The sequence below is a fragment of the Ambystoma mexicanum genome, chromosome 1p, assembly GCF_040938575.1.
Source record: "Ambystoma mexicanum isolate Mex_15411 chromosome 1p, UKY_AmexF1_1, whole genome shotgun sequence".
NCBI classification, from domain to species: Eukaryota; Metazoa; Chordata; class Amphibia; order Caudata; family Ambystomatidae; genus Ambystoma; species Ambystoma mexicanum.
Genome location: NC_090921.1, coordinates 991038932 through 991065589, shown reverse-complemented (window position 1 = coordinate 991065589; position 26658 = coordinate 991038932). Strand labels below are relative to the sequence as shown.

General features: G+C 49.8%; 1 protein-coding gene across 1 annotated transcript in view; it reads right to left on the bottom strand.

Moving 5' to 3' along the window:
- The window catches only part of SETD6 (SET domain containing 6, protein lysine methyltransferase), a 667868-nt gene that overhangs the window by 210003 nt on the left and 431207 nt on the right, over window positions 1-26658 (bottom strand). The window lies entirely within an intron of this gene.

Here is a 26658-nt window from a genome sequence, read left to right as displayed (position 1 = left end):
CCCTCCTCTACATGCTGATTAAGCTTCCACTCTCTCAGGCAGGTCTTCTTTCCCATAGCTCTAATACAGCGAACCTTTTTTCTAACTTTTTCCTTGAGTATGCAGCATGTAACTAAGTTTTTGTGTGTTGCAATACTATTCTTGATGGGGGACCCTTGAGGCCAAGACATGAAAATGTTATCAGTTGCGCCTTTTACCCTGTAAGCATATTTCCTAATCTTAGGTGTGTACCTCGGTAATGTTTTGCACAAGTGTAGAAGGGGAGTGTTCCCACAACGACAAGTTGTTTTTAACTGTCAATACTTACCGGATCTTTTATTCTATTACTTTATTTATATCACATCAATCAATTAGGGCAAGCACTATCAATCGCCGTCTATTTCTCAAAAATATTTTCCAAAAAACCTCTGAGCCTACACAATAATATTTTCTTTGCTTCTTCGTTACAACTATCGATTCTCAATGTCCTGTTTTATTATTGATTATCCAAGAATGTTTATCTTACTATTTTTGTTCTCATTTGTTACCCTTCTTTGATTGGCCCCAATCTCTTATTTTTACAGTCCGATAATCAACCAAATTATTACTATTGTTCTGTATTTTCAGTTTACAAACTAATTTATCGCAACTAATAAAAACGATGTGTAACATTTATAACCCCAAACAAATGTGCACAACAAATTGTACAATCGTCTTTCTTTACCTGCCTAGTAAAAAGTATCTCCATTTTACCAAATTTTGGAGTTTAAAACACACCCTTCCTCAGCTTTGCCGCAGGAATCCCTAAACTTAATACTCTGTTCCAGAGTTTGATATGTTTTCTTCCATCTCCTTGAGATTAGGTATTGAGGTATCTCTTAACTCAATCCCGTTACATTTCCCCACTATGACAATGCATTACTTACCGTAAAAGCATTTCTGATGGTTGTATATGCTTAGATTCACATGCTGTGCATAGGTCCGACATCCAGTGGTCACTGCGGAGTATTGCATTTTGTTTTTCGTAGTCGAAAAGGGGGACGTCGACAAGGCGTGTCTGTAACACTATCCCTATAGTGACGTGCGTTGTACCCACAATCCCTCACGCGTCGAGGTCCCTCTGTTTGTATTTTTTCTGCCCTGAGGGAGCCTTCTATACGTGAGTGAGTACAGAAAAGAGAGAGAGATGTAGAAGATGTCTATGATCTTTCCATCCGAGCGGGGAGGAAGGGTGGGCGCATGTGAATCTAAGCAGATACAACCATCAGAAATGCTTTTACGGTAAGTAATGCATTGTCTTCTGATGTTTGTTAATCTGCTTAGAATCACATGCTGCGCATAGACTAGCGAGCAGTACCCGGAGTTGGCGGTGGGTTATGAGAAGGAACAGTAGAGAAAAGATGTCTTAATACTGCCTGTCCCACCTGGGAGTCAGATCTAGAGTGTGCATCTAGACAGTAGTGTTTTGTAAAGGTGTGCACAGAACTCCAGGGAGCCGCTTTGCAGATGGACTCAAGGGGAACATTTGCAATGAACGCTATGGAAGCCCCCGTGCCTCGAGTGGAATGTGCTCTTGGCTTGAAGGGTAGTTCTCTCTTAGCATGAGTGTAACAGAGAGTGATGCATTGAACAATCCATCTAGATATAGTGGACTTTGAGACTGCATCTCCTTCTCTTCCTGCTGCCACCGAGACAAAGAACTGATTAGTCTTTCTCAGTGGTCTGGTTCTTTCCATGTAGAACATGACAGGTCTGCGTACATCTAGTGTATGCAGACCTTTTTTCTCCCAAGCTGGAAGGGTTTTGAAAGAACATTGGTAGTTCTATTGACTGGTTTACATGAAATTTTGATATGAATTTTGGTGCAAACCTTGGGTGTGTGCGTAGAACCACCTTATCCTTGTGAACTGTTACGAAGGGGTCTAGAACAGAAAGAGCCTGTAGTTCAATTACTCTCCTAATGGAGGTGATGGCTATTAAGAAAGCAGTCTTAAGAGTGAGGTCCTTAAGAGTTGTTTTGTGCATGGGTTCAAAGGGAGGGCCCATGAGTCTAGAAAGTACCACATTTAAGTCCCATCCGGGAGCTGGGTTAGCTATCGGAGGGTGTATTCTCTTTACCCCCTCCATGAATGCTTTGATAACTGGTATCTTCCACCACGACACTAAGTTGGGAAGTGGTGTATGCAGAAAGTGCCGCTAGGTGGACTTTAATGGAATTGAACACTAGACCTGAATCCAGTAAATGGGTCAGGTACAGAACAATGTTTGTGGGAGAGCAGTCAACCGGGTTGATGCTCTTACCTCTACACCAGATGACAAATCTTTTCCACTTGCTAGAATAGCAGTGGCGAGTATTAGGTTTTCTGGCTTCCCGGAGGATGTCCATACATCTATGCGGGAGTTGTAGATGTCCAGATTCTATGATCTCAGGAGCTAGGCTGCTAAGTTCATGGTCTGAGGGCATGGATGCAGTGTCCTGCCCTTGTCCTGTGACAGCATGTTGTACGGGCAGGGAAGTCTCACTGGGGGAGATAGGGACATCTCCATCAAGTGAGCGAACCAGGGCTGCCGGGCCCACATTGGGGCCACTAGTATCATGGTAACCTGTTCCTGGTGCATCTTGTGCACCACCTTGTTGAGGAGGGGAGTCGGGGGAAAGGCGTAAACAAATTTCCCTGACCATTGAATCGACAGACCGTTCCCCTTGGACTGGTTTTGGGGGTACCTGGAGGCGTAACTTTGGCATTGTGAGTTCTCCAGTGTTGCGAACAGGTCTATTTCCGGGAATCCCCATTGCGTGAAGACGTCTAAGACGATGTGCTCGTGCAATTGCCATTCGTACTCTTCGGGCAGGGGGGAAGTCTCTGCTGAGTTCGTCTGCTAGCAGATTGAGTTCCCCTGGTACGTGTTGTGACAGTAGGAACATGTGTTTGAGAGCCCACTTCCATATATTCTGGGACAGCTTGGACAGTCCTGGAGAGTGGGTTCCCCCCTGCTTGTTGATGTAGTACATGGCTGTGGTGCTGTCTGTAAGGACCATCACCGTCTTCCCTTGAAGGTGTTCCTGGAAGGCTTTTAGTGCTTTGAACACCGCTAGTAGCTCCAGAAGGTTTACATGCTTGGATGCTACGTTCGGAGTCCAGACTCCGTGAGCAGTCTGATGGGATAGGTGAGCCCCCCATCCTGTGAGGGAGGCTTCCGTGGTTAGAGTGGCCTCCACCGCGGGTGTGGCAAAGGGTTTCCCTATTATCAGGTTTTCCTTTGTCCACCACCGTAGCGAGAGAACCAAGGCCTGCGAGACCACCACTAGATCATCCCATTGTCCGCTGGCCTGACACCACTGGCTGTTGAGCCACTCCTGCATTGGGCGCATGCGCAGGCGCGCGTGAGGTACCAAATAAATACACAACGCCATCATACCTAGCAAACGCATCGCTTTGCGCACCGTCACCTCTCGACCTGCCACATATTGGGGGATCTGAAACAGCATGTTTTGGACCCTCTCGTTGGAGGGGAAGACCAGGCCGTCCTTTGTTCGAATTAGAGCCCCTAGGAATTGTTTGACTTGGCTGGGGTCTAAGCTGGACTTCTCGTTGATGGAGTAGCCCAGTTGGAACAAAAGGTCTATAGTCCTTTGGGTGTTTGAGAAGCATGTCTCGTAAGAATCCCCTGTTATGAGCCAGTCGTCGAGGTAAGGGTATACTGGGATGGATAACCTGCGCAGGTGGGCCGCTGCCACTGCCAGTACTTTCGTGAATACCCTTGGTGCAGATGCTATGCCGAAGGGTAGCACTCTGAACTGGTAGTGTTTGTCCTCTATCATGAACCTGAGGTATTTTCTGTGCGCTGGCAAAATTAAAATATGAAAGTATGCATCTTTCATGTCTAGTGTTGTCATGTAATCTCCCTGTGATAGCAGTGGGATTACTTCCTGTAAGGTCACCATACGAAACTTCTGGGGTTTGACAAACTTGTTCGCTGGGCGCAGATCTAATACAGGGCGCATGGTTAGATCCTTTTTGGGTACAAGGAAGTACACTGAATAAATACCTTCCATTACCTGAGATAGAGGCACGACCTCTATGGCTCCTTTTTCCAGCAGTTGATCCACTTCTTGGAGAAGGATGGCGAGGTGTTCTGATGTCATGCGGCGTCCCTTCGGGGTCTGTATGTTGGGGAACTGTTGAACTCTATACAGTAGCCGCGGGCTACGGTGGAAAGTACCCAGCGGTCTGATGTTATTCCCTCCCATGCTGGAAGAAAGGATGTTAACCGGCCCCCGACTGGCGCTGCATGGGAGGGGACGCAAATCTTCGCGTCACTTGGTGGTGTTGTTGGCTTGGGAGCCTCTGGGGGTGGAACCCCTGCCTCTTCCCTTGCCACGACGTTGACCCCTTTGGTTGTACTGGCCGCTATTACCCTGGTAGTTGCTGGCAGAGTACTGTTGTTGTTGGTGGTTTTGTTGCTGGCGTTGTCCACGAAAAAAGCGCTCATTACCAAATCCCCGCCTATTAGGGGGCTTAGAAATTTGGTCGAAGGTCTTTATAGTATCAAATTCTTTCTTCGCGTTCTTCAGCGCGTCATCCACTGCTCTCCCAAAGAGGTTGGATTCCTCTATGGGTTTATTAATAAGGGATGCTTGTGTTTCCGCCTTAAATCCGGAATTGCGAAGCCAGACGTGACGCTTCAGTAAAATTCCTTGTACCAAAGTGCGGCCAGCCGTCTCTGCTGCATCAAGGGTATTCTTGACGATGCTTTGATTGACCAGAGAGCCCTCGTTAACTGTAGCCAGTAAACGAGTCCTTAGGGGTTCGGGAGCTTCTTCGACGTCCTGTCTGAGCTTAGCCCATTGAGCGTCGGCTTAGCTTGCCAATAGGGTATTATTATTGGCGATTCTTGTATAGAATGCTGCAGAGGTGGTGATTCTCTTGGCTAAGGCATACAGCTTCTTCCCCTCTTTATCTGGGGGTGCCTCGCTAGTAGATAGTGGGACTCCTGCCCTTTTCCTGGTGTTGGTCACGACCAGGGAGTCCAGGATTGAGTGACCCTTAATGTATAATGGGTCTGATTGAGAGGGAGAGAACAGTTTCTCAATCCTCGGATTGACCCCCCCTCACCAATGCAGGAGTGGAAAGAGAAGGTGTAATGCGTCTCTTAACTGAGGCGAGGATAGGTATGACCTGGCTAGTGGGGGGTTTTTCTTTGATAATCCTCTCCACAAAATCAGTGTCTGTGGTGACTTCTCCAGTTTCGATTTCGAAATGTGCTGCTGCCTTCTTCAGCAGTGCATTGAAGGTGGGTTGATCATCGACAGGCGAAGGGTTCCTGACTGGTGTAGTTTCAGTAGACCTGATGACTATACTGCTACTGCCTGTGTCAGTCGACCTAGCCGGTGACTGCCAGGGATTTTGGTCGCCCTCGCCTGTGTCTTCCTGGAATCCTTCCTCACATAGGCTAGTTTCCTCGTGAAAACCTTCCTCTTCTTGTTGGTCCTCAACATAGGTGAACTCATCTTCCTCTTGGAAGAAGGTGTCTTCCTCAGTGGGATTGTAAGAGTCTATGTCCTCTTGTATAGGGCTATAAAACTTCTGGTATTTAGCCCTTGGACTCTCAAGGGGTGCCTCCCTTGGTCTCTTGGGTGCCCTGTCTTCTGGGATGGACATGAACCTATCTAGTTTGTCCATACAGGACTGGAACCTTTCAAAGGTCCACTGAGGTCGGCCAGGACGGTCTGGGAAAGAAAAGGGGGTTTCTTCCTCCTGTAATTGTCTGGTTCTGTCCCATAACGTCGAAGAAAGAGAGCCTTCGCCTTCTGAGTAGCCTTCTTGCTGGCTAGGGCCTTCCGACGGCATCGGGAACTGACCTGATCTGTTTTCCGGCGCCTTCGGCGTATATTTAGCCTTGTACGCGGTTTTCGGCGTTTCAGTGGCCGTACGTCTTTGGCCGTCCTTAGATGCTATGCGCGCGAGGCTTTCGGCGATCATTCTCTCTTCCGAGGGATCGGTCGCCATCGCGCTTTGGAGCGTCGAGCCTTTGCTCGTCGAGTCCTTGGTCGTCGAGTCATTGGTCGTCGAGTCATTGGTCGTCGAGTCATTGGTGGCAACGTGAGCACTCTTGCGATGCGTGTCGCCGGAAATTTTTAGAGTGCCCAGTCGCCTGTCGCGGAAGCGGTGGCAGGGAGGGCTGCCGACCCTTACGGTCGGTGGAAGACGTCGGTGGGCCCGACGTCCCCATTGGCGCTAAGGCTGTCTTCGTCTTCGACGAATGTGTGCCTGGGGGTATGTGCTTTGATGTTTTTCTGTGTGCGTCCTTGTCGCCGGGGTGTTCATCCCCATAAACTGGGCATGAGCCGGGCTTGTCGGGGCCGGGGATGGACGAGGAGCGCGAGCGCTCCTTTGCGAGGTCTACAGCCTCCGTTACGGGGGCCGTGTAGTCACTGTCCTCGTCACACTCGGCAGCGGGCGAGGAGTCAGGCCTAGACATGGCATAGGCCGCCCACCTTTTGACCCTGCGGTCCTTTAGAGTTTTGGGCTTTAGTAATTTACAGGCCGCACAGCCATCCTCCTGGTGATCGAGGGGTAAGCAACGGTTGGAACAAGTTACTTACCTGTAACTGTTGTTCTCCAGCATGGGTCTGGCATGGATTCACATGCTCATGAATATTCCCCGTCGTCAGGCTGGGAATCCTCGGTAAAGAAAAAACCAGTATCAGTTTCGTTTCTGATCTGTCTTTCGTAGTAGTAACCAATCACTGGTCTCTGCGTCATACTGACCACAGCCAATGACTACCCTCTACCTAAGCACCGCCTCTGGCAGCCATCTTCAGATTTGGAAGCACGTCAAGTGGCAGTATGACCAAGTGAAGAGCCGCCAAGGGGTAGGCGGGAGGGTTCGCATGTGAATCCATGCCAGACCCATGCTGGAGAACAACAGTTACAGGTAAGTAACTTGTTCCTTCTCCAGCATGGGGTCTGGCATGGATTCACATGCTCATGAATAAAGAATACATAGCAGTACACACATGCACAACCACGGGAGGTGGCAAAGGCTCAACATTAAGCATCACATCAAACTCAACATTAAGCATCTTACCTCCTCACCAGGCTCACCTCAGGCGAACAGGTTGCGCAGCACTGCTTGGCCGACCCTGGACTCCTCCCTGGAATCCCGATCGACGCAGTAGAATTTCGTGAAGGTGTGCGTCGACCTCCACGTAGCAGCCCTACATATGTCCAGCAGGGGCACACCAGAAAGGAACGCCGTGGTAGCTGCGATCGCTCTGGTGGAATGGGCTCTCGGACGGCCAGGCAGCGGTCGGTTTGCCAACCGATGACAGTACATGATACAGCCGGAGAGCCATCTGGAAATGGAAGCCTTCGAGAGAGCCTTCCCCTGATTGACAGGTCCAAAGTTCACAAAGAGTTGTGACGTCTTCCGAAAACACTTTGCGCGGTCCACGTAGAACTTCAGCGCTCTAGCCACATCCAGCGAGTGCAAAGTCCTCTCAGCCGGCGACGAAGGCGACGGGAAGAACACAGGCAACACCAAGGGTTCGTTGAGATGGAAGTCCGACGGTACCTTGGGCATGAAGGAGGGGTGCGTCCTGAGCACTACCCTCGTGTCGTGAAAAGTCAAGTACGGGGCCTTGCAGGAAAGGGCCTGGATCTCTCCCACCCGTCGTGCGGAGGTGATGGCCACAAGAAACGCTGTTTTCCACGACAGAAATTTCAACGGGGCCGAGTGCAGAGGCTCGAACGGAGGTCCCATGAGCTTGGTCAGCACCACGTTGAGCTCCCGCGCCGGGGCCGGAGCCTTCACCGGCGGGAACGATCTGAACAGTCCCTTCATGAACTCTTTCACCAGACGATGAGACCACAAGGACGTCCGCCCCGTGGTTCTGGTGTATCGGGAGATCGCAGCAAGATGAATCTTGATGGACGCGTGTGCCAGTCCAGCTTTGGCCAGCGTCAGCAGGTACGGCAGTACCTGGCGAGCCATAATCCGTAGAGGGTTAATCTTCTGTGTGTGGCACCAGACAGAGAACCTCTTCCATTTGTGTCCGTAGCATTTAAGAGTCGAGGACGCCCTGGCCTTTGCAAGAACCTCTCTGCAGTCGGCCGGTATGTTGTATCCTCCAAACTCTAGCGCTGCAGGAGCCAGGCCTGCAAGTTCAGCGATTTCGGGTCGTGGTGGAGGATGGCGCCTCCTTCCCTGGAGAGTAGATCCGCGTCCACCGGCAGCTTGATTGGCGGGGACGTTGACAAGTCCAGAAGGTCCGGGAACCATATCTGCCTCGGCCACGCAGGTGCGACGAGGATCATCCTGCACCGTGACCTCTTGAGCTGGTTGACGAGCCGGATTAGCAGTGGCAAAGGAGGGAACGCGTAGAGGAACAGGCCCTCCCAGGGGAACGAGAAAGCATCGCCCATGCTCCTCGCCTGGGGAAACCTGCTGGCGAACCTCCGGCACTTGGAGTTCATCGCCGTCGCGAACAGGTCGATCTGGGGTGTGCCCCACCGTCGGAAGAGGCGATCCACTAGATCCTGCCGTAGTTCCCACTCGTGGCACGAGCGCAGCTCCCTGCTGAGTGAGTCGGCAATGGTGTTTTTTATCCCTGCCAGATGAAACGGCACCAGAAACATCCTTTGGACGACGGCCCAATCCACAGGTCCTGCGCCTCCTTGGACAGTGCTGGGGACCTGGTTCCGCCCTGTTTCCTGATGTAAAACATGGTGGTGGTGTTGTCGGTGAAGATCCTCACCACCTTGCCCTTGAGGGACGGAAGGAAGGACCTGAGGGCCCAGAACACTGCACGGAGCTCCAGGACGTTGATATGGAGGGACTTCTCCGTCGGGAGCCAAAGGCCTCTCGCGTGCAGATTTTCGGTGTGCGCTCCCCACCCTTCCAGGGAGGCATCCGTGGTCACTGTCTCCTGGTGGTCTGGGGTCTGGAAGTCCATGCCCGCCGTCAGATGCGCGCGGGGTGCCCCACCACCGGACCGCTCGGCGGAAACTCTCGTCGAGTGTGATCCTCTCCTCGAAGCCGCCCGTCGTTTGGATCCAGCGCGCGTCCAGGAACTCCTGCAACGGGCGCATCCGGAGCCTGCACATGGGAATGAGGTAGATGCAAGAAGACATCATTCCGAGGAGGGACTTGATGGACCTCACCTTGGCCGCGTCGGAAGCCAACATCCGCTGTACCTTGCCCAGGATGGACCTGGTCCTTTCCTCCGACGGGGAGGCCAGAAGGGACACTGTGTCGAGCTTCGCTCCCAGAAACAGTGCGTTTTGCGCGGGTACCAGGTGGGACTTGGCGTAGTTCACGGAGAATCCCAGGTCCGTGAGAAGTTGGACGGTCCTTGCCGTGTGCTCCACGGCGAGCTCCCTCGTCTTGGCTCGGATGAGCCAGTCGTCCAGGTAGGGGTAGACGTGGATCCCCTCGCGGCGCAGCTGCGCCGCCACCGGTGCAAGGCACTTGGTGAATACCCTGGGTGCCGACCGTAGTCCGAAGGGGAGGGCTTTGAACTGGTAGTGACGCCCTTGGACCACAAACCTGAGGAATTTTCGGTGCCCCTTTAGGATGGGAATATGGAAGTAGGCATCCTCCAAATCCAACGACGACAGGAAGTCTCCTTCCTCCAGGTGACCCAGGACGTGCTGGAGGGTGACCATCCGGAACTTCTGCGCCTTGATGAATTTGTTCAGACGTCGCAGGTCTAGGATGGGGCGCCATCCTCCCGTCTTCTTCTTCACGAGGAAGTATCTCGAGTAAACTCCAGAGCCCCGAAGCCTCTTTGGGACGAGTTCGATGGCGCCCTTCCTGAGCATCGCCCTTACCTCCAGGAGAAGCTGAGGGACGTGAAGCTCTTTCCTAGCCACGGGGGGGACGCACAGGCACCTTCTTTGAAACTCAAGCGCGTGGCCCCGGGCTAAGGCGTCCAGCACCCAACGGTCGGTGGAGATGGACTCCCACACGCTGACGAAGCTCGCCAGCCGGCCTCCCACCGGGGTGCATCGGTGAGGGCCCGACCCCACGGTCGGTTCAATCCTGTTTCGACGAGGCTTTGCCGCCTTGACCTCCTTGGCGACGACGGCGGGGTCCGCCAGACTTGCCTCGTCCTCTGTAGGCCTCCTGAGACGAGCGGGCCGCTTGACGGTAGGTGGAGAAAGCCCCCGGCGGAACCTTTGGAGGCGCCCTTGCCTCCGCTGATCCGAAAGGGCGTCCGTCGTTGCTGCAGAACCCCAAGGGCCCGGGCCGTCTCAGTGTCCGCTTTAATGGCCTGAAGGGAATCGTCCACTGTTTTCCCAAACAGGTTGTTCCCATCGAACGGCATGTCCAGGACTCTGGTCTGTATGTCTTGACGGAAGTCCGTAGCCTTGAGCCATCCACGCCGCCTAAGGCACATGCCGTTGCCCAACTGGCGAAACCCAGTGTCGGCGATGTCCGTCGCAATAGTGATGGCGTGGTCCGACGCCACCTCACCTTCCTGTAGGATCTCCAGGGCATCCGCCCTCTTGTCGTCCGGTAGGAAGTCCAGCAGGGGAGCCAGTTTGTACCATAGCTCCCTGTCGTAGCGGGCCTAGATAGCCAAGGCGTTGGCCGCTTTAATCGTCGTCGCTGCAGACGAGATGACCCTGCGTCCCATAGTGTCCAATTTCTTTCCCTCGCCGTCCGGTGGGGAAGTCGATGTGGAGGCCGCACCCCCCCCCGCTTTCTTCCTGGCCGCCGCGGAGACGACGGAGTCCGGGGTAGGTTGCGCCTGGAGGCACAGGGGGGCTGCGTCCGGGACCCGGTACTTCTTCTCGTACCGGTCTCTTCTAGCTGGCGTAGTGGAAGGGTTCTTGAGGAGGGCGAGGCCCTCATCCCAAATGTCGTCCAGTAGAGGCACCGCGAGGACCGTCTTCCTCTTGGCCTCGCGCCGTTGATAAAGGAATCCTTCCTTTTTCTTCTCCTCAGGGCAGAGTTGGAAAAGCTCGGATGCCCTGGCGATCATGGAGTGGAACGAACCAATCTCGTCGGGCGGAGAAGCCCTGGTGGGAGGTGACGACGGTAGATCCTCGTCGTATACCTCGTCGTCCGTACCCGTCGCTGCCGTGTCAGTCCCCGTATCATCCCCTCGGGTGGACGGGGAGGAGGGCTGGACGGTGCGCGACGGCTGAAAAGGAGGTGGAGGGTGAATCCTTTTCTTGGGCGGGGGAACGCCAGAAGGTCCCGGTTCAGGATCCCCCGACGGGAGAGGTTCCTCCGTCGGCAACGGTAGTCTCGTCCTTATCTCTGAGCATAAGGACTGTATAGCCAACAAAATGGCCGCCGAGTTGTCTTGCGGCGCTGGCAGAGGGGAATCCGACGGGCGATCAGGGGCCCTGTCAGCACCCTCGACGATGTCGTCGTCACCTGCGTCAGGATCCATCCCGACGGGCCGGTCTTCTTCCACGCCAAGGCCGTGGCTTAAGACCTCGATCAGCTCTTCCTCCGAGGTTGAAGCCGAATCTACGACAACGCCCTGCCCCCCCTTTTTCTTCCCCGCCGGGGATTTCACGGGGGTCCTATCGATGGGCACAAAAGAGGACTCCCTCCGAGGTGGCAGGGAGACTCTGAGCCCCGAGGTCGCCACCACTGGTGTAGCCTCCACAGGCTGAGCCAGGGTCGCCGCGACAGTATCGATAGAGGGCTTGGCCGGATGGATTAAGGCCTTCACCACCTAAGGTGCGCTCACCGCCTTATCCTTGAGGGGGGGGACACTGCCTCGCTCCCCCTCCGATGGGGCCTTCGAGCTCGACCGGGGCCTCTCCAGGAGCTTTGCCGGGTGCTCGCCCTTCCTCTTACCCGACCCAGAGCGTTGGCTCGTGGTTGAAGGTGCCGGGGAGGGTGCGCCCTGCCTGGCGCCCGTAGAGCCCGACCGTTCGGCGCTTCCGGTGCCAGCGGACTCGCGGTGCTTGGCCTTGTGTTGGACCCCCGTCGCCGGGGCATCCTCAAAGGTCTTAGAAGACCGCTCGGATTTCTTCCTCTTCTTCTCGCCTGACGGGCTCTTCCCTTCCAGCCAGTTGGCGAGACGTTGATGGCGGTCCTTCATGGTCAGCTCCGACATATTGCCGCAAAACGCACAGTCCTTCTCCACGTGCGTCTTGTCCTCATGTAAGCAGTAGAGACAAAAGGAGTGTTCGTCCTCCTTAAAGACGTTCTGCAGCTGGCATCCAGGGCAGACCCTGAACAGCTTTCCGGGCGTCGAGCTTCCCTTCTCCTGGGCCATGTCCGGGCCTGAGAAGCTTCTGGAGTCCTCCAAAGCGTAGCTCGACGAAATCTTCACCCTTGGGGGGCGCAGACTAATCCGACACGGGTCCCTGTTGATCGGATGGAGAGTCGGTGGAGCTTGAGGCTCTTTTGACCGAAAAAATGAAGTTTATGAACAAAAAAACGTGAAAAAATAGCACTAACGCTCGAGAGCAATAGCACAAGGATCCCAACACATGAACGTGCGGTAGAAATCTGAAGATGGCTGCCAGAGGCGGTGCTTAGGTAGAGGGCAGTCATTGGCTGTGGTCAGTATGACGCAGAGACCAGTGATTGGTTACTACTACGAAAGACAGATCAGAAACGAAACTGATACTGGTTTTTTCTTTACCGAGGATTCCCAGCCTGACGACAGGGAATATTCATGAGCATGTGAATCCATGCCAGACCCCATGCTGGAGAAGCACCGTTAATGCTTATCCTTCCAGGTATATTTACCCTTGCAAAGCGGGCAAAACCTAAATGGCGTCCTCTCTATAGCTGAGGCTAATAGGTGTGACTACGACCTCGAAAGAGAGGGAGGGGAAAGAGAAAGGCATTCTTAAAGAAAAGAAAGAAAGACCACAAAGCCCCACTCTCCCTACTGTGTATGGCCGGCGAGGCCAGGCCACGTGTTCGGCAGCGCCGAAGGATCTCCTCCGCTCGTCCTTCCGTCGAAGATCTTGCTCGGCGGAGAAACGGCTCTGCGTCGAGGGAGGGATTTATCGTTATTAATATCAATAACCAACGACCAAAGGTCGAAGAAGCTATTTGGCAATGTCTCTCGAGGAGCTCCGCATAAAGGCGACCAGTAGCTGGGCGGAAAAAAAACAATCTAAGGGACCTCGATGCGTGAGGGATTGTGGGTACAACGCACGTCACTATAGGGATAGTGTTACAGACACGCCTTGTCGACGTCCCCTTTTCGACTACGAAAAACAAAATGCAATACTCCGCAGTGACCACTGGATGTCGGACCTATGCACAGCATGTGATTCTAAGCAGATTAACAAACATCAGAAATATATTTACACATGCAATCCCTCCCTCTTTTTGCCACTTTCGATATTCTACTTATGTCCGTTGTTCAGTTTGAGCCCTTCGGTGTCAACTCTTCCCCAGTCAACCACTTCGCCTTCAGTCTGCGGGGCGCCCGTGCGGACTGGACAGGAATTTCTTCAAAGAGGCACTACCCACCGTCTCAATTTACACACGCGATTCTTCCGCTCTCCATAGGAAACTCTACGGTCTTCCGGCTGATGGTGGAAGATATCAAGAATCCGAGAGTCTGGATCTGAACCAGCCACACCACTACCAAATGTGCAGTAGCACGTGGAGCGTTCCAAGTGCCGATTAGGATTACCACAATAAATCATCTCTGACCCAAATAACCGGACAGATTTAAGGAATATGGCAAAATACTACTTTATCAGTTCAATAACGTAGGGAAACCTGGTGAAGAAACAGATTGCTGCTCACACACTTCATGCATTTTTGTTACACAATGTTTCATACCTTGACATACGTCAGCTGTGACGTCATTCTACGTGGCTAACAGTAAAAACCTACTAGGTGGAGGGATTGGTTAAGGGACACATATACCTATAGTCTGTATGAGTGTTAGTATCATCATTGGCTGTATCATCTCCTTAGAGAAGTTTTAGGAAGGATACAAAGTATCCATCTTTCCTTAAGAACAGTAGTTCTTGGGGAAAATGAAAGTCTATAAAAAGGACAACCCAAAGGGTCACCAGCAACACTGCAAATAGGGTGCGGTGTGCTGCAAAGGTGTAACAGGTGCCTTTAAGAGATATGGAGGAATGCAGACTCTGTATAAATTAAGTAAAACATAATAAACAGAGTTCACAAAGATGGAGCAGTAAGAATGAATGAGGGGGGGGGGAAAGTCTTCATTCAGAACAACAAGAAAAAGTCCAGCAAAAAGTGCTGGGGGTCTCACTAGGAAAGGGATTAAGCATAAAACGGATAAATCTTCCTAAAACTGCTATTCACAATGCCATTGGAGCATCCTCCGAGAACCAAACCAGAACCACCTGGGCTCATGCACCTCACTTAGGGCTAGGTAAACCTTATGCAGCACACAGTTCCACTATTTTAAAGCTGAGCAGCAAAAGTTAACTATTCTGCTGCTTTCTTGATGTCTGCAGTTAAAGGCTGCTTAAACTGTATGGTCAACATTTTATTTCTCTGCATGCTCTTCCCAATGCGGCCCACATTGCTATTTTATTAAGCACTGCTCAGTGCTCTACTTCCCTTTTTCCTTTGCAAAGCACTGGGTCCAAGAATAACTGGGTAACTAGCACTTGGCAACATCTTGGCCTACTTTATCCTCAAAGCCTCCTTGGGTGGTGGTACGTCATTGGGAGGTGGTGGGTCAACGGCTGGCTACTCCTTACACCACAGCTTTTCCTCTGCATGCCTGGTTCGCTCTCCTGGTCTCCAAAAGAGCGTAGTAAGAAATATTACTGGAGATGCTGTTGAGTCTCTTTATTATGTTACATCTTTAAGGGGAAACAAAGGACAAAGTACCCACTGGTGCCCATCACCCAGGTAACTGTTCCGGACGGTCCTTAGTGGAACACCAGGGGAAAAGACATTTGAGATGCACCTAAATTACACCCAGGGCATCAATATATTGTGATGAATCTGCACTAGTCGTCTCTTCTCCGCAGAGGGGAGCCACCGCCTTTGAGGCTAGGGGGGGCGAGCCTGCTCAGCAAGATCCTCCCTAGGGGTCTGGGCAAGTGGGACCTCACTGGGAGTGACTACCCTCTTGGGGACAAGGACTCCCATTCCGTTAAGGAACTCCCTGTCCAGAACTCGTTATCTGCATAGATGGCAATCAGGAAAACTGTTACTTCTGTTTTGGATTCTACAAATAGTGATACTTCATCCTCTTTGGGATCAGGTAATGCTGGATTCCACCTGAACTCCACAGTTAAAAAGGAATGATACGCCCCTTTTATTTGTGATGACATACATAAAACGATGAGGAACCTATAATGGGGGAGAGAGAATCCTACGCATGGGAGGATGTCCTGGCGGGGCGGAATCACACTAGACCACAGAGCTGGCGGTAGCGTAGAGAGCAAGCGAATCGCTAGCCTGATGAACCAAGGTTGAGAGAGAGATGAAGATGGTAAAGCGACAGTCTCTTCTGGTGGCACGACCACACGGAAGCCACGAGGGGCCTGGGGCCCATTAAACCAGACCGCAGCGGAGAGATCAGATCCCCGATCTCCGTACCAGAAGTACATTAGTTGCCGAGCTGAGCCGCAGAAGGGAAGCAAACACTTTCTGAAAAGGTAACGTTGTTGAGGGGCGATCAGTGATACCAGAGGCTGGGAAAGCCACAACGGTTATGAGAGCCAAGAAAGCCCGAACGGGCAGACGCCCCACCAAGGCCCTGCTAAAGTATGCCTGTCAGAGGGCCAGAGGATTTTGGAGAGTCATGGAAGCCCAAAACACAGTGAACCAAACTAGGAGCAGAGGGAACTTGGAGGGTTCCAGTGTTTAAAAACAAGACCAGGACACTATTGAGCACCAAACCAGAAATGCTGGAATTGTGTTAAAAAAACCTTGTCTTCTTGGGAGAAAGGAACCCCATGGAATATACGTATAAGATTTTTACCTTGGCATACAGAACCTGCAGAGAGGCAGAGGACTGTACTGCGAGAAATTGATGAACTTTGAAAATCTAGCCTTTGTTAAAAGGGATCCAAGTGTTGGGACAGGCAAAAGCCAGGGGCAGAGGCTATTGCTCCGGCCTCCTTTTTATTCCCCAAGTAGTAGGGCCAATTAGCTAATAGGGTTTGGACCAAGGACTGTTTCTTTTGGACTTTGACGAGCACCCTTATTTTTAGTCGCATTAGGCAGGGAACTTCCCTCATAGCGGTAGCGCTAGCTAGGTGTTTTTTGTTATTTGAATAAACACCCTTGAACATGTGATTACTTAGTGCCACTGCTTCGACACACACACACACACACACACACCATTTGCCAGGATAGTAAAGCAGATAATCTTCAGACATTGAGGAAAGCACTAAATTAACATAGCGAACATGACTAAACTTAGTTTATTTTTCCCCTGTGACGAATCAAGAGTATTTGTCCCTTCTCCCCAGGGGAGAGGCACCTCTTTTGAGGCTGTGAGGTGAGCCCCTCCGCAAGACTCACCCTGGGGGTCTGGGCAAGTGCGACCTTAATGGGTGCGACTCGCCCTTAGGGGACAAAGGCTCTGATTTTCACAAGAACTCCCTATGAAAGCCACCATATCTGCATATATGGGACTGCCTGCAGTACTGAATAACGTGTCCTCCTCTTGTTTGGCTCCAGATAATGCTGGATCAATCACGGCGCCTGAAGGAAAAGGGAATATCCCTTTAAGAGCAAACCTGTATGTAACAAGGACGAGTGGAACAGAAGGAAGGAGAGAGTCATACACAAGGGAAGCACTCTGACGTAGCTACACCTTGGAGGGGCGGAAAACAGTGGAGCTGCAGAGCCTCAGGCTCCCAGAGAAGCAAAGAACACCAGAGCAAGACGCTGGAGACCAGACAACCCAAAGAGCAGAATAACTACTGCCAGGACAGAGCATGGAGGACGGTCTGATGTGGTGGCATGACCATGGAAGCACTGTGGTGGGCCTGGAGCCGGTGTAATGATGCAGATACCTGTAGGAGCGGGAGACTTGAAACCGTCAGCCAGCATTCGACCAGCGCGGCAAGCCACAGTGATGTAGAGATTGGAGCAGTTGTGAAGCCCAGAGCGCAGAGACGACCAACCGAAGCAGCAGACCTGTGCAAATCAACCCCCGAAATGCCACCCACAATGAACAAAGTTATCAGGGTGGGATGGAGAAGTGGAGGTCGCCGGTAGAACATACCTTAAGTAAAGGAACTTGTGAAAACTAAAGAGTGGGGAATCCCTTAATGAAAGGCTTCGAAAAGCAATACGAGTCAAGATTATATGTTGCGTTCAGGGTACAGAGAGAGAGCCTAGAAGAGAGACCCCAGGAGTGGTGGTGTCTTCATGCAAAATAAGGATATAGAAAAGTCCAGAAGGATCAAGCGAAAACAGTGTCAAATACTAAAGTCAGAGGAAGGACTTCAAGAGACTATCTTAAGAAAACCATTAAGGAAAATACTGAGAATACTGATTAGCAGTACACTATCTGGAAGACCAGACCTAGGAATAGTTGGTAGGAGCAACAGGAGCTCATAAATCAGACAATGAGACCCAGAAGAGACCATTGTAATGAAACAAAAAAAAAATTATATATCAAAAAAAGGTAGCAGGCGATCATGGCATGATAACCAGTTCTGAGATGAGAGTTTGCAGCACACGCTTTTTGCTCACTGTACCTTTCACAGATGGGAAATATCCATTTGCATATCAGTCTTTGTCCCGCCTGCAGTCCAGCACCGAAATGCTATGGCAATTCCTCTCTGAAAAAGAGTACCAACAGCAACCCCATACACGTGGTTCAGCCAGTGAGCAGGGAGTCCACGTCTGGTTGCCCCCAGGTAACTCAGGGTGACCAACCCCAAGTTCCTTACACATATTTCAAAAAAAGGTAGCAGGCGCTCCTCTCCAGAAGGAACATGGCATGAGAACCAGTTCTGAGACGAGAGTTTGCAGGTACTCTTGTTCAGAGAGGAATTGCCATAGCATTTCGGTGCTTTTTTTTTTCTTCGACGGCTTATAACTTCGCTCCCCCTGGAGGAATCCTCACAAGGTTTGCAAAAAAATGTATATGGCCGGCTCTGAATTCTTTCGCCGAGTTGGGTGAAGTTTCGTGCAGGAGGGAAAGTTATTGGGGGCGTGGGGGGTTCCCAACATTTTTTCTTTTCTTCATAGACTGAATGGGCAAAAACTTTGCGCACGGTTACAGCCTGAATGTATTTGCACCAAATTTGCGGCAGGTGCAGGGGCTTGGGTCAGAAGGCGTGCTTTTGTGCGTTTGGTGGAAATCGGGCCAGTACTTTTGTTGCAAAGGACTGAAATGTACGTCCTAAAAAATGTGTGATATCTGGGTCCGCTCCGCTGACCCATTTTCCTGTTCGCTCATTGGCCTGCAGTACGCCGTGCAGTCGGCGAACATTGGACGCGGCCGGTGGTTGGCTGGAGGGAAGCGTGCTGTGCGTGAAAGGTTTAGTGAAACGCTGCCATGGTATATCGGATGAAAGTTTTGTGGTGTGTACCAAGCCCCTACTGCATTGTGTTCATGGCTGGGCCTCTTGTATGCAACTGTGTGGCAACTAAAAGTAATCATATCTGCCACCGCTCCAGCGTCCCTTTTGCCCGTTCACTGTGCGGTAAAAAATGTGATTGCACTGCAGTGTACGGTGACGTGTTGTGTGTGCATAGTTTTTGATAACACTGGCATGTTTCTGACGGCAGTGCAGCGGCAAACGGGCCTGGAAAACAGTTTACGGCATCTGGTGGTGGAAAGAAGGGATGGAGAGGGTGGGCGAGTGAGAAGTGCTGCAAGTGATACATCTCATTAGAAGAAGACAGTGTTGTGCCAGCTGTATCGTGCATACTCCGCCAATTCGCGATTATCTCAACAGGCAAAGACCTTTTGTGGCCATTGCAGGCAGCCTTCGTTATGGCATGCCTGCTGCAGCGGTGATGTCTTTCTGTGATGAATGGTGGCAGGCACATTTGCAGAAAGGGAGTGCATTCCACAAGACATGCACATTTATAGATAGGGTGTACTATGGTGTGCTGTGTGTGGTAAGTCCACAGCTCCTTTAATGCATGGCTACAGCACTTGCACAGAAATGTATGTCCACTGGTTGAAAGTCGGTGCCACATTGTCGCTGTGTGTGTGTGGTTTGGCTGCATTGCACACATTGTTGCTCGCATGGGTGTGGTGATTGGTAGAACATTGTACAGTTGTCGGTGTAAGGGTGGGGATGCTGCAGAGACCAGTCATGTATTGTGTCCACTGGGCGCACTAATGAAATAGTGTAAATATGGAAGAGGTTACAGTGCAACTGGTTCTTACATGTGCGTGTGCAGTGCACTGTGGTATACTTTTACCTGCTCAGCAGTACTTCCCCACATCACCAAGCTGCGCATCTGCAGTCACAAGCAAAATGGCTGTGCTGACTCATTTGAGCACCATGGCTTCAAATCTGCGTTTTGTAGCGTCAAAAAGATGGCTGCACTATCTTGCCAAGCACATAATGGGCGGATGGAACAAGGGGGCACACTGAGGGAGCTTGCCAGTGTATTCTTACCTATACAAAAGAAATAGAGTGAAAAAGCAGCGCTGCTTTGCTGCGAGCCCCAAATTCCCCATTGAAAAGGGGGTATTTTACCTTATAATGATGCTGCTCTGACGCTATTTATATCTGTTCTTCCTCAAACTACTGTTATTAATAAGGCCCTGCCATGCCCATTCATATCCCCATTGTGCTTCAGCAAAACCAAGTATGACCCCTGAATGACAGGCTATGTCAAACCAAATCTGAGAAAAATCAACAAAAACTTCATTTTCCACCACACGGGAAAAGCTTCACTTTTTAAATTACAAAGTGTCAATGATCAGTAATTCAAAGACACAGCTCTGGGCTATGTCAATTTCAGTGCATCGGTGGTTCAAATAAACTACTGCCTTCAAGAAAATAACTATGACTGCCAAACAGTGTGGGAATCCAGATGGAAAGTCAAAAACCGAATTTGAAAGCAAAGAATCACGGGGAGAGGACATATGATGGAAAGTTAAAAATTAACAGCAATAGGCCCTATGATAGTATGTACACACGTGTAAAGTTACATAATTTTAGGCCGAACATGTCACACTGAAAATGACCAAAGATTATTAAACATACAAAACAATGTCTCACAGATTGCAGAGTTGGGCTGCAATGGTCTGCATAAACTGTATAAATGTACCATTTGTGGCAAAATCGGATTTTAGCTAAATTAACTGTGGGAGGATTTTGAACATTGTAAAACTCCCAACATAAATCTGCCATCCTACCAGCCGAGAGCGAGGTGGGGACTAGCACCCCTGACCAATCCAGTGGGTTAGGTGTAATTAGCTAAGCCTGCCCAGCCACATACTTCTATGATGTCACTATGCATTATAAATAAGAGTCCATGACAGGACTCTAGACAGTTACCCTTCCTGAAGTTCCTGCGCTGTGTTCCTGATCTGCTCCATTCATCTCGCCAATTCCAACTACAAGGCCAAAGCATTGCTGACCCTACTCCAGAGCCGACTGCAAAACCAAAGCATTGCGGATTCCTACTCCAGCAAGGCCATTGATCCAGAAATAAACCACTAATATTCGATTAACAAAAAGGGGAAAGCGGTGGTACCTTTTGCATCCTGGAATCAGACCGGCTTGCTGCTCACTAACTGCTTGCCCACTGACTGTATCCAGCAGTACCTGTGCCATCCCGTGACCCGAATTGCCCAGCTGTTCGCTACCCGGTGACCAGACCTTGCCCAGCTGACCTGTGCCAGGCGCGCCGCCGTGTGCTGTCCAAAAATCCCAAAACTAGTGGTCACATAGCCTAGTTTGTCTTGCCTTTGTCCTTTTTCCACTCTCTAAGTAGTCCTATTTATACCCTGGTAACTTATTGAAACTGTTTGAATTATCCTTGTATCCTGTCCTTAATGTTTAAGTGCTAGCGCCATCTCTTTTCACTTTTGGCTGGTGTAAATTATAAGCCCTTAGTTATATTTGGAGTAATCAAACTGATTTCCGTATAGTTTATTGTTGGGGTTGAGCACTGGGAGGACAAGATTGACCTTGCAAATCAACCTTGGAGCTTACTGTGTTCCTCTTTAACAATAAAGTCTAGATAATTTCGTTTTAGGTCACCTTTGCCTTTCTTTTAAAACCAAAGTTTTCATTTTAACTGGCTGCAGCATGCTCTAAACTTTCCACTCATGTTCGAATGGTAGGCCTTTTGCTGATCCATTGCCTCGTGATTGCCAGTGATATAACATACATGCTATTGTGATAAAACATTTGTATATTATAATTTAACCACACATTATTTGTAAAATGTGAGTGTTAATTGCTTGGGGTTTAAAGTCTGTATTCTGTGAGGGAAGGTCAGATTTTGATTCCGTTTACTGCCTCGTATCCCTGACTACCTGCTGCTTCTTTCTATCCACTCAGAATTCGATTATTTGTGGGTTGAGGGAACATTGAAGGGGGAAAACCGTAACTTGGGTGCTAGCTATCCTCATCCAAAAAGTGCTCCTATTCATGTGTGCTTTGTAGAAGTTCTTGGATATGGTCAACCAAGTGCATTGCTTCCATTTCCATTGTCATCATCTCCCCCATTGGTGATTGCTGCCCCATATTAAAAATTGTATGATTCCTTTTGAATTTTAAAAATAAATAAAATATTGTATTTTCACCAACCGGCCTGGTTCATGGTCCATTGTGACCCAGGGTATTTGAAAAAGGGGGTGTGATACGAGTTGTGTACCATCTCAAATTGAATTTGCATACAAAATAAAGAGAAAGGCATATCAATTGAGCGCTACATCCTAGGCTGAGACAAAGGTGTGTGTCGCCTGATTGAAATCCTTAACTGTGCAGATTAGTAACCGTTGCAGTGCACTATGCAGTACAGTTTGGAGAGCAGGACCAACATTGCGACGATTGTGTTTGGATGGCATTATAACAATTGTTTCTGAATAGAAGTGGGTAGCGATGCCAAACCCTGTGGTATGTTTGTGCATTATGGTAAGTGGAACATGGATGCATGCATTCTTGCTTTAAGGTGCGGAGGCTGGGTAGAAGTGCTCGTGCCTATGTTGCCTTTCTGATTTGTGGCACATGTCTACATGTTCGCCTGCATGGCTTTGTTATGTTGTGTTGGGTGTTGGCAAGGCCTAGACTGTTGGGTGCATGGCCAAAGGCCATAGGCCATGCACTCAGCAGGCTAGTCCTTCATGATAGCCACCACAATGTAATGCAGTCATGCACTTGTCAGTCTGTATGCATGTCAGGTTGGTGACTTGTGAGCAATAGTTGTGGAGGACATTGTAGACTTGGTAGAGGAGCAGAAGTGAGCTGCTATGCGTACATTAGGATACGGTGCACATCAATGCCCCTGTTGCACAATAGGGAGCCACACCACATGTCACCATTGGCGTTTGCCATTTTTAGGTCCTTAGAAGACCCTTTAGGAAGTGCTGTAAGATATGTGAGCATGAAATGACGTGCTTAGCAGCACACATGTAAAACATGGCCAATGCACACAGCCTCCTACATACTGTTCACCACACCTGCACCCAACAGGCTAGGCCTTTATAACAGCCACCACAACCTATTGAAGCCATGTAGTTGTCACACTGCATGCATTTGAAGTTGGTGACTTTTACACAATGGTTGCGGAGGACATTGTAGACTTGGTACAGCAGCAGAAGTGAGCTGGTATGCATACATTAGCAAACAGTGTACATCATTGCCCCTGTTGAACAATAGGGAGCCTCATGCCACCTATGGTTTGGCCCCGATTATCCCCTTGCTTTTGGGAGTTCTGTAAGATATGGTAGCATGAAAGGCTGTGCTCAGCAGCACACCTGTAAACTATGGCTAACGTAAACAGGCTCCTACATTCCGTTCTGCACAACCAACGCAACATATGAAGCCTTACGTGCAAATATGTGCCAGGGGTGACAGCTGGCAAGCTGAAATGCAGATGGGGAGTGCAGTGCACATGACATGAGCATTTACCCATAGCCTGTACTATGAGGTGTTTGCTGTGGGGAGGGTCTAGCACCTTGCATGCACGGCTAGAGTGGAAAGCGAAAAAACGAGGAGTCCTGCTTTACTGTGTTGCAGCCCTCCTCGTACTTGGGGAAGCATAACGGCCACATTCTGCGTTTCTCAACATGCTGGCCAATGGAAATGAGAGTATGGCCTTTGTCCAATCAGATGCTCATGGGTGTCCGTCACAGGCAAGAGCACCAATAGGGAGAATGAAGACTCCTGCTTCACTGGGGCGCGGCCCTCATGGTACTTGGGGGAAGGCATGTGCCACATTCTGCGCTTCTCACCATGGTGTCCAATGGAAATGGCACTGTGGGGAATGTCCAATCAGGTGCGCAGGGTGTGCGTCACAGGAAAGGGCAGCAATCATTTCTTCCATTAGTTTGTGTAGTGCGGCTGGCAAACATGGCAAGACGCACAGTTTTCATCGTGGGTGATGCCTTTGTGGAAGATCTGTTCGTGTATGCCCTCCAAGAAGGTTTGTGTGTCAATTTCGGTTTGGAGGGAGTGGACACTTTGTGGTGTGCAGTGTCCAAGCGTGCTGTTTCGGCGGAGTGCTTGTAGAATGTCGACGCATGGCCTCTTTGGCAACTGTACATGTTGTGGTCGTGCACTTTCGAGCCTTCTTTTTGGGTTCCATGCTTTGTTCCTGTGTGTACCGTCAACTGAAAAAGATGATGAAAGCAGTGCAGTGCACTTTTCCCACTGTCAAGGTCCTTTTCTCATGTATACCCCCGAGAATAGTGTGGAAGTATTCTAAGGATTCCGGTCAGCCAGAGGTCGGAAGGGGTCTTATCAACAGAAGCATGTGTGACTTGAGTGCTGCTGGGATGTCTCCTGTGAGAATGAGAACATTGGTAACCGATATATAAACCTTTTCAAAGGCAATGGCATGTCTTTGTCGAATAGTGGCAATGACATTTTGTTTCACAATCTACAGGCTGCACTGAAGACCCTATTGTAAGAATGTGAGCTGACCTTGACAACACAAAATTACTTATAAAAACGCAAAAAAAGGTGTTTCTATGGAAGCACCATTAAAAAAGAAAAAAAAAAAGCTCTTAAGAGCCGCCACAACCAATGACATCCTCTGCCCTGGTTGAAAGTTATTCCCCCACTCCTGCGCGCGCACAGCATGAAAAGCCAGCGATAGTTGCAGAGTGGCACGTGTTAGATACACCCCTTTTGCAGATGACGGACATAGAAATGGGCCTGTAGAGGCTATGGAATTGGTCAATGAGGTTTCTGTGTGTGGTGTGTACGCACAGGCTGTGGTACACAGTGTATTTGTCGGCAGAAAACACTGTGCAGTGACTGCTCCTTTTGGAATCTATCATGTGGATGTGTAGTTCTATGGAGTACCTATAATAGAGTGACTGATTTTGGTTTGTCTGTGTGACACTTTGGTGACACGCAATCATGCCGATATTATTGTTGTTCTTTGTGGAGGGAAAATTGCACAGCATGTTACACGAGTTTCAGTGCCGTTTGCGATGAAGGAGGCACCTGCCCAGGGCATGTGTTTGTTTCCAATCTCTTGCATAACTTTCTCTCGCATTATGCAGACACTGATGTGACCAAGTCATTTTTCATTTGGTACGCAAATGGAGAAAAAGCGGTACATTGCGAAGAAGTGTATTTGTGCCTTTGTACGACATGTGCCAATGGCGTACTCCACACATGGGAATATGACGTTTCACAGCACGAACAGTTTTCCCCAGCTATAATGTTCATTTTACTATGCCTGCCATCCCGATTTCTGCACACCCAATCCAAATTGCTTTGGTGCTCTTCTTGAAAGTAGTGAACATTTTCTGTAGTACGTGTTGCACACTGACACTCTTCAAAACGCTGTGCAACACGTAAAGAAACCTCCTTCTACAGCGACTCCCTTTCCAACCAATTCAACTACAGTGTTTTGCACAGTGCCATGCCTCCCGCCCTGCATCCGTTCACTGGCAATTCCATTGTTCATCTCTAAAAGGTGCTTTCTTTATTTCCCCTTTTCCCTTTCCCAGTTCATTTCCATTTATTATGGTCTTCTGATACACGCTACAGAAGGAACGGCAGGAAAGGCCCGGTACAGAAGGGGCAGCACCTGCATGGATACCATAGGGGACGTGCCGAGAAACGGAATTATTGGGTGGCCCTCAACTACATAGGCAGCAGTCATTGTCATGCTCCCGGAAGGACCCTTCCAAGTACCTTCCCTCTGTAGAGTAGCGTGTTGCAGTACATGCACAATACAATGCCCTTTGCCGGGTAAGGGTATGTAGCGCGGCATATGGTTTGCAAGGATGTTTTAGAGCTCTGCAGCCCTACAGGAGTGCCCCTCTTGTTGCCCGCAGCAGACGTGGCAGATGCTGTACATGAAATGACCCTACGTAATAGTTGGAAGGGCGGTAGACTGCCCACTGGTCCCTTGTGCTTTCATTTCAGTTGTCTTCACATGCAGTACAAACACTTCATGCTACCCCATTAGTCTTAGAGTATAAATTTATGGAGATGCATGCATTCTGGAATACAAGAATGTTTACAACAACGTGAAACACAGCTCCATTACGTGGTGCAGGAAGCCATTTATTTTGTGTGACCCATGCAGCTACAGTACTTTTCTAATCACCAATAACATTATTGGCGCTCTGCACATTCTGCTGTTTTCTTACTTGCCTTTACATGCACTCGTATGTGCGTGACCAAGCCGCACCACCGCTGCCATTTGGCAGACTCACTACAAACTGTCCCACCTGCAGTTACATGGTTTCTTCAACTGTACGACCCGCAGGCAACCTCTTGACACTTTCCGTCACACTGCTCAGTGCAGACACGATGTGTCTGTTTCACGGGTCATGGAAAGGCAAGTAGCACATCAATCAACTTAATGTGACATTTACCACGCCCACGTTACACTGCAGGTTTCTGTTCCTATTTTACCAGAGGGCGTCATACAGTCAGGCGTGCTTTAGCCACACATTGGTTGGTTTGCAGAGCCACCCACATAGTCAGCAGGAGTACTTGAAATTCGGTAGCCTACTGTATGTATCCATAGGGCTGGCGACAGGGGCTGTGTTACCAGCACACAGTGGATGACCTATGCATGGGTATAGGTGTGGAACAGATACACGTGCGCTTCCACAACTATATAACAGTGCATTAGAAGATGCGGACATGCGGCCACTAATGGAGTCCTATGGATACTTGCAATGTGATTGCGCATATGCCGACCAGGTGCAGTCTCCCTAGGAAACGTCTCTATTGCTCATCTGTAGTCATCTCGGCCCATACTGTTCGGTACAGATTAACCATGCAAGGTTAGCACAAAAAGAGAAACTACTATAAACACTCAACAACATTTCCCATGTACATCTGTAATTGCTAAGAGACACCAACACTATTCAGAAAAAGGAAGGGGTAGCGCAAATGGATACATACACCAGACAATTTGGCCTTTCCACACCAATATTATGAGGGCAGCCAGGGAATCCGTAACGTTATGGCTCCGTTGCAGCACCAAACAGCCATTATCTTTACAGAAAACACTATGCTAAAGCAACGTTCTGGTTACAGTGCCCTACTAAAAACCTATGAAATTCACTAACAAAAACATTGTTAAAGGGACATTATGGTTAAGTTG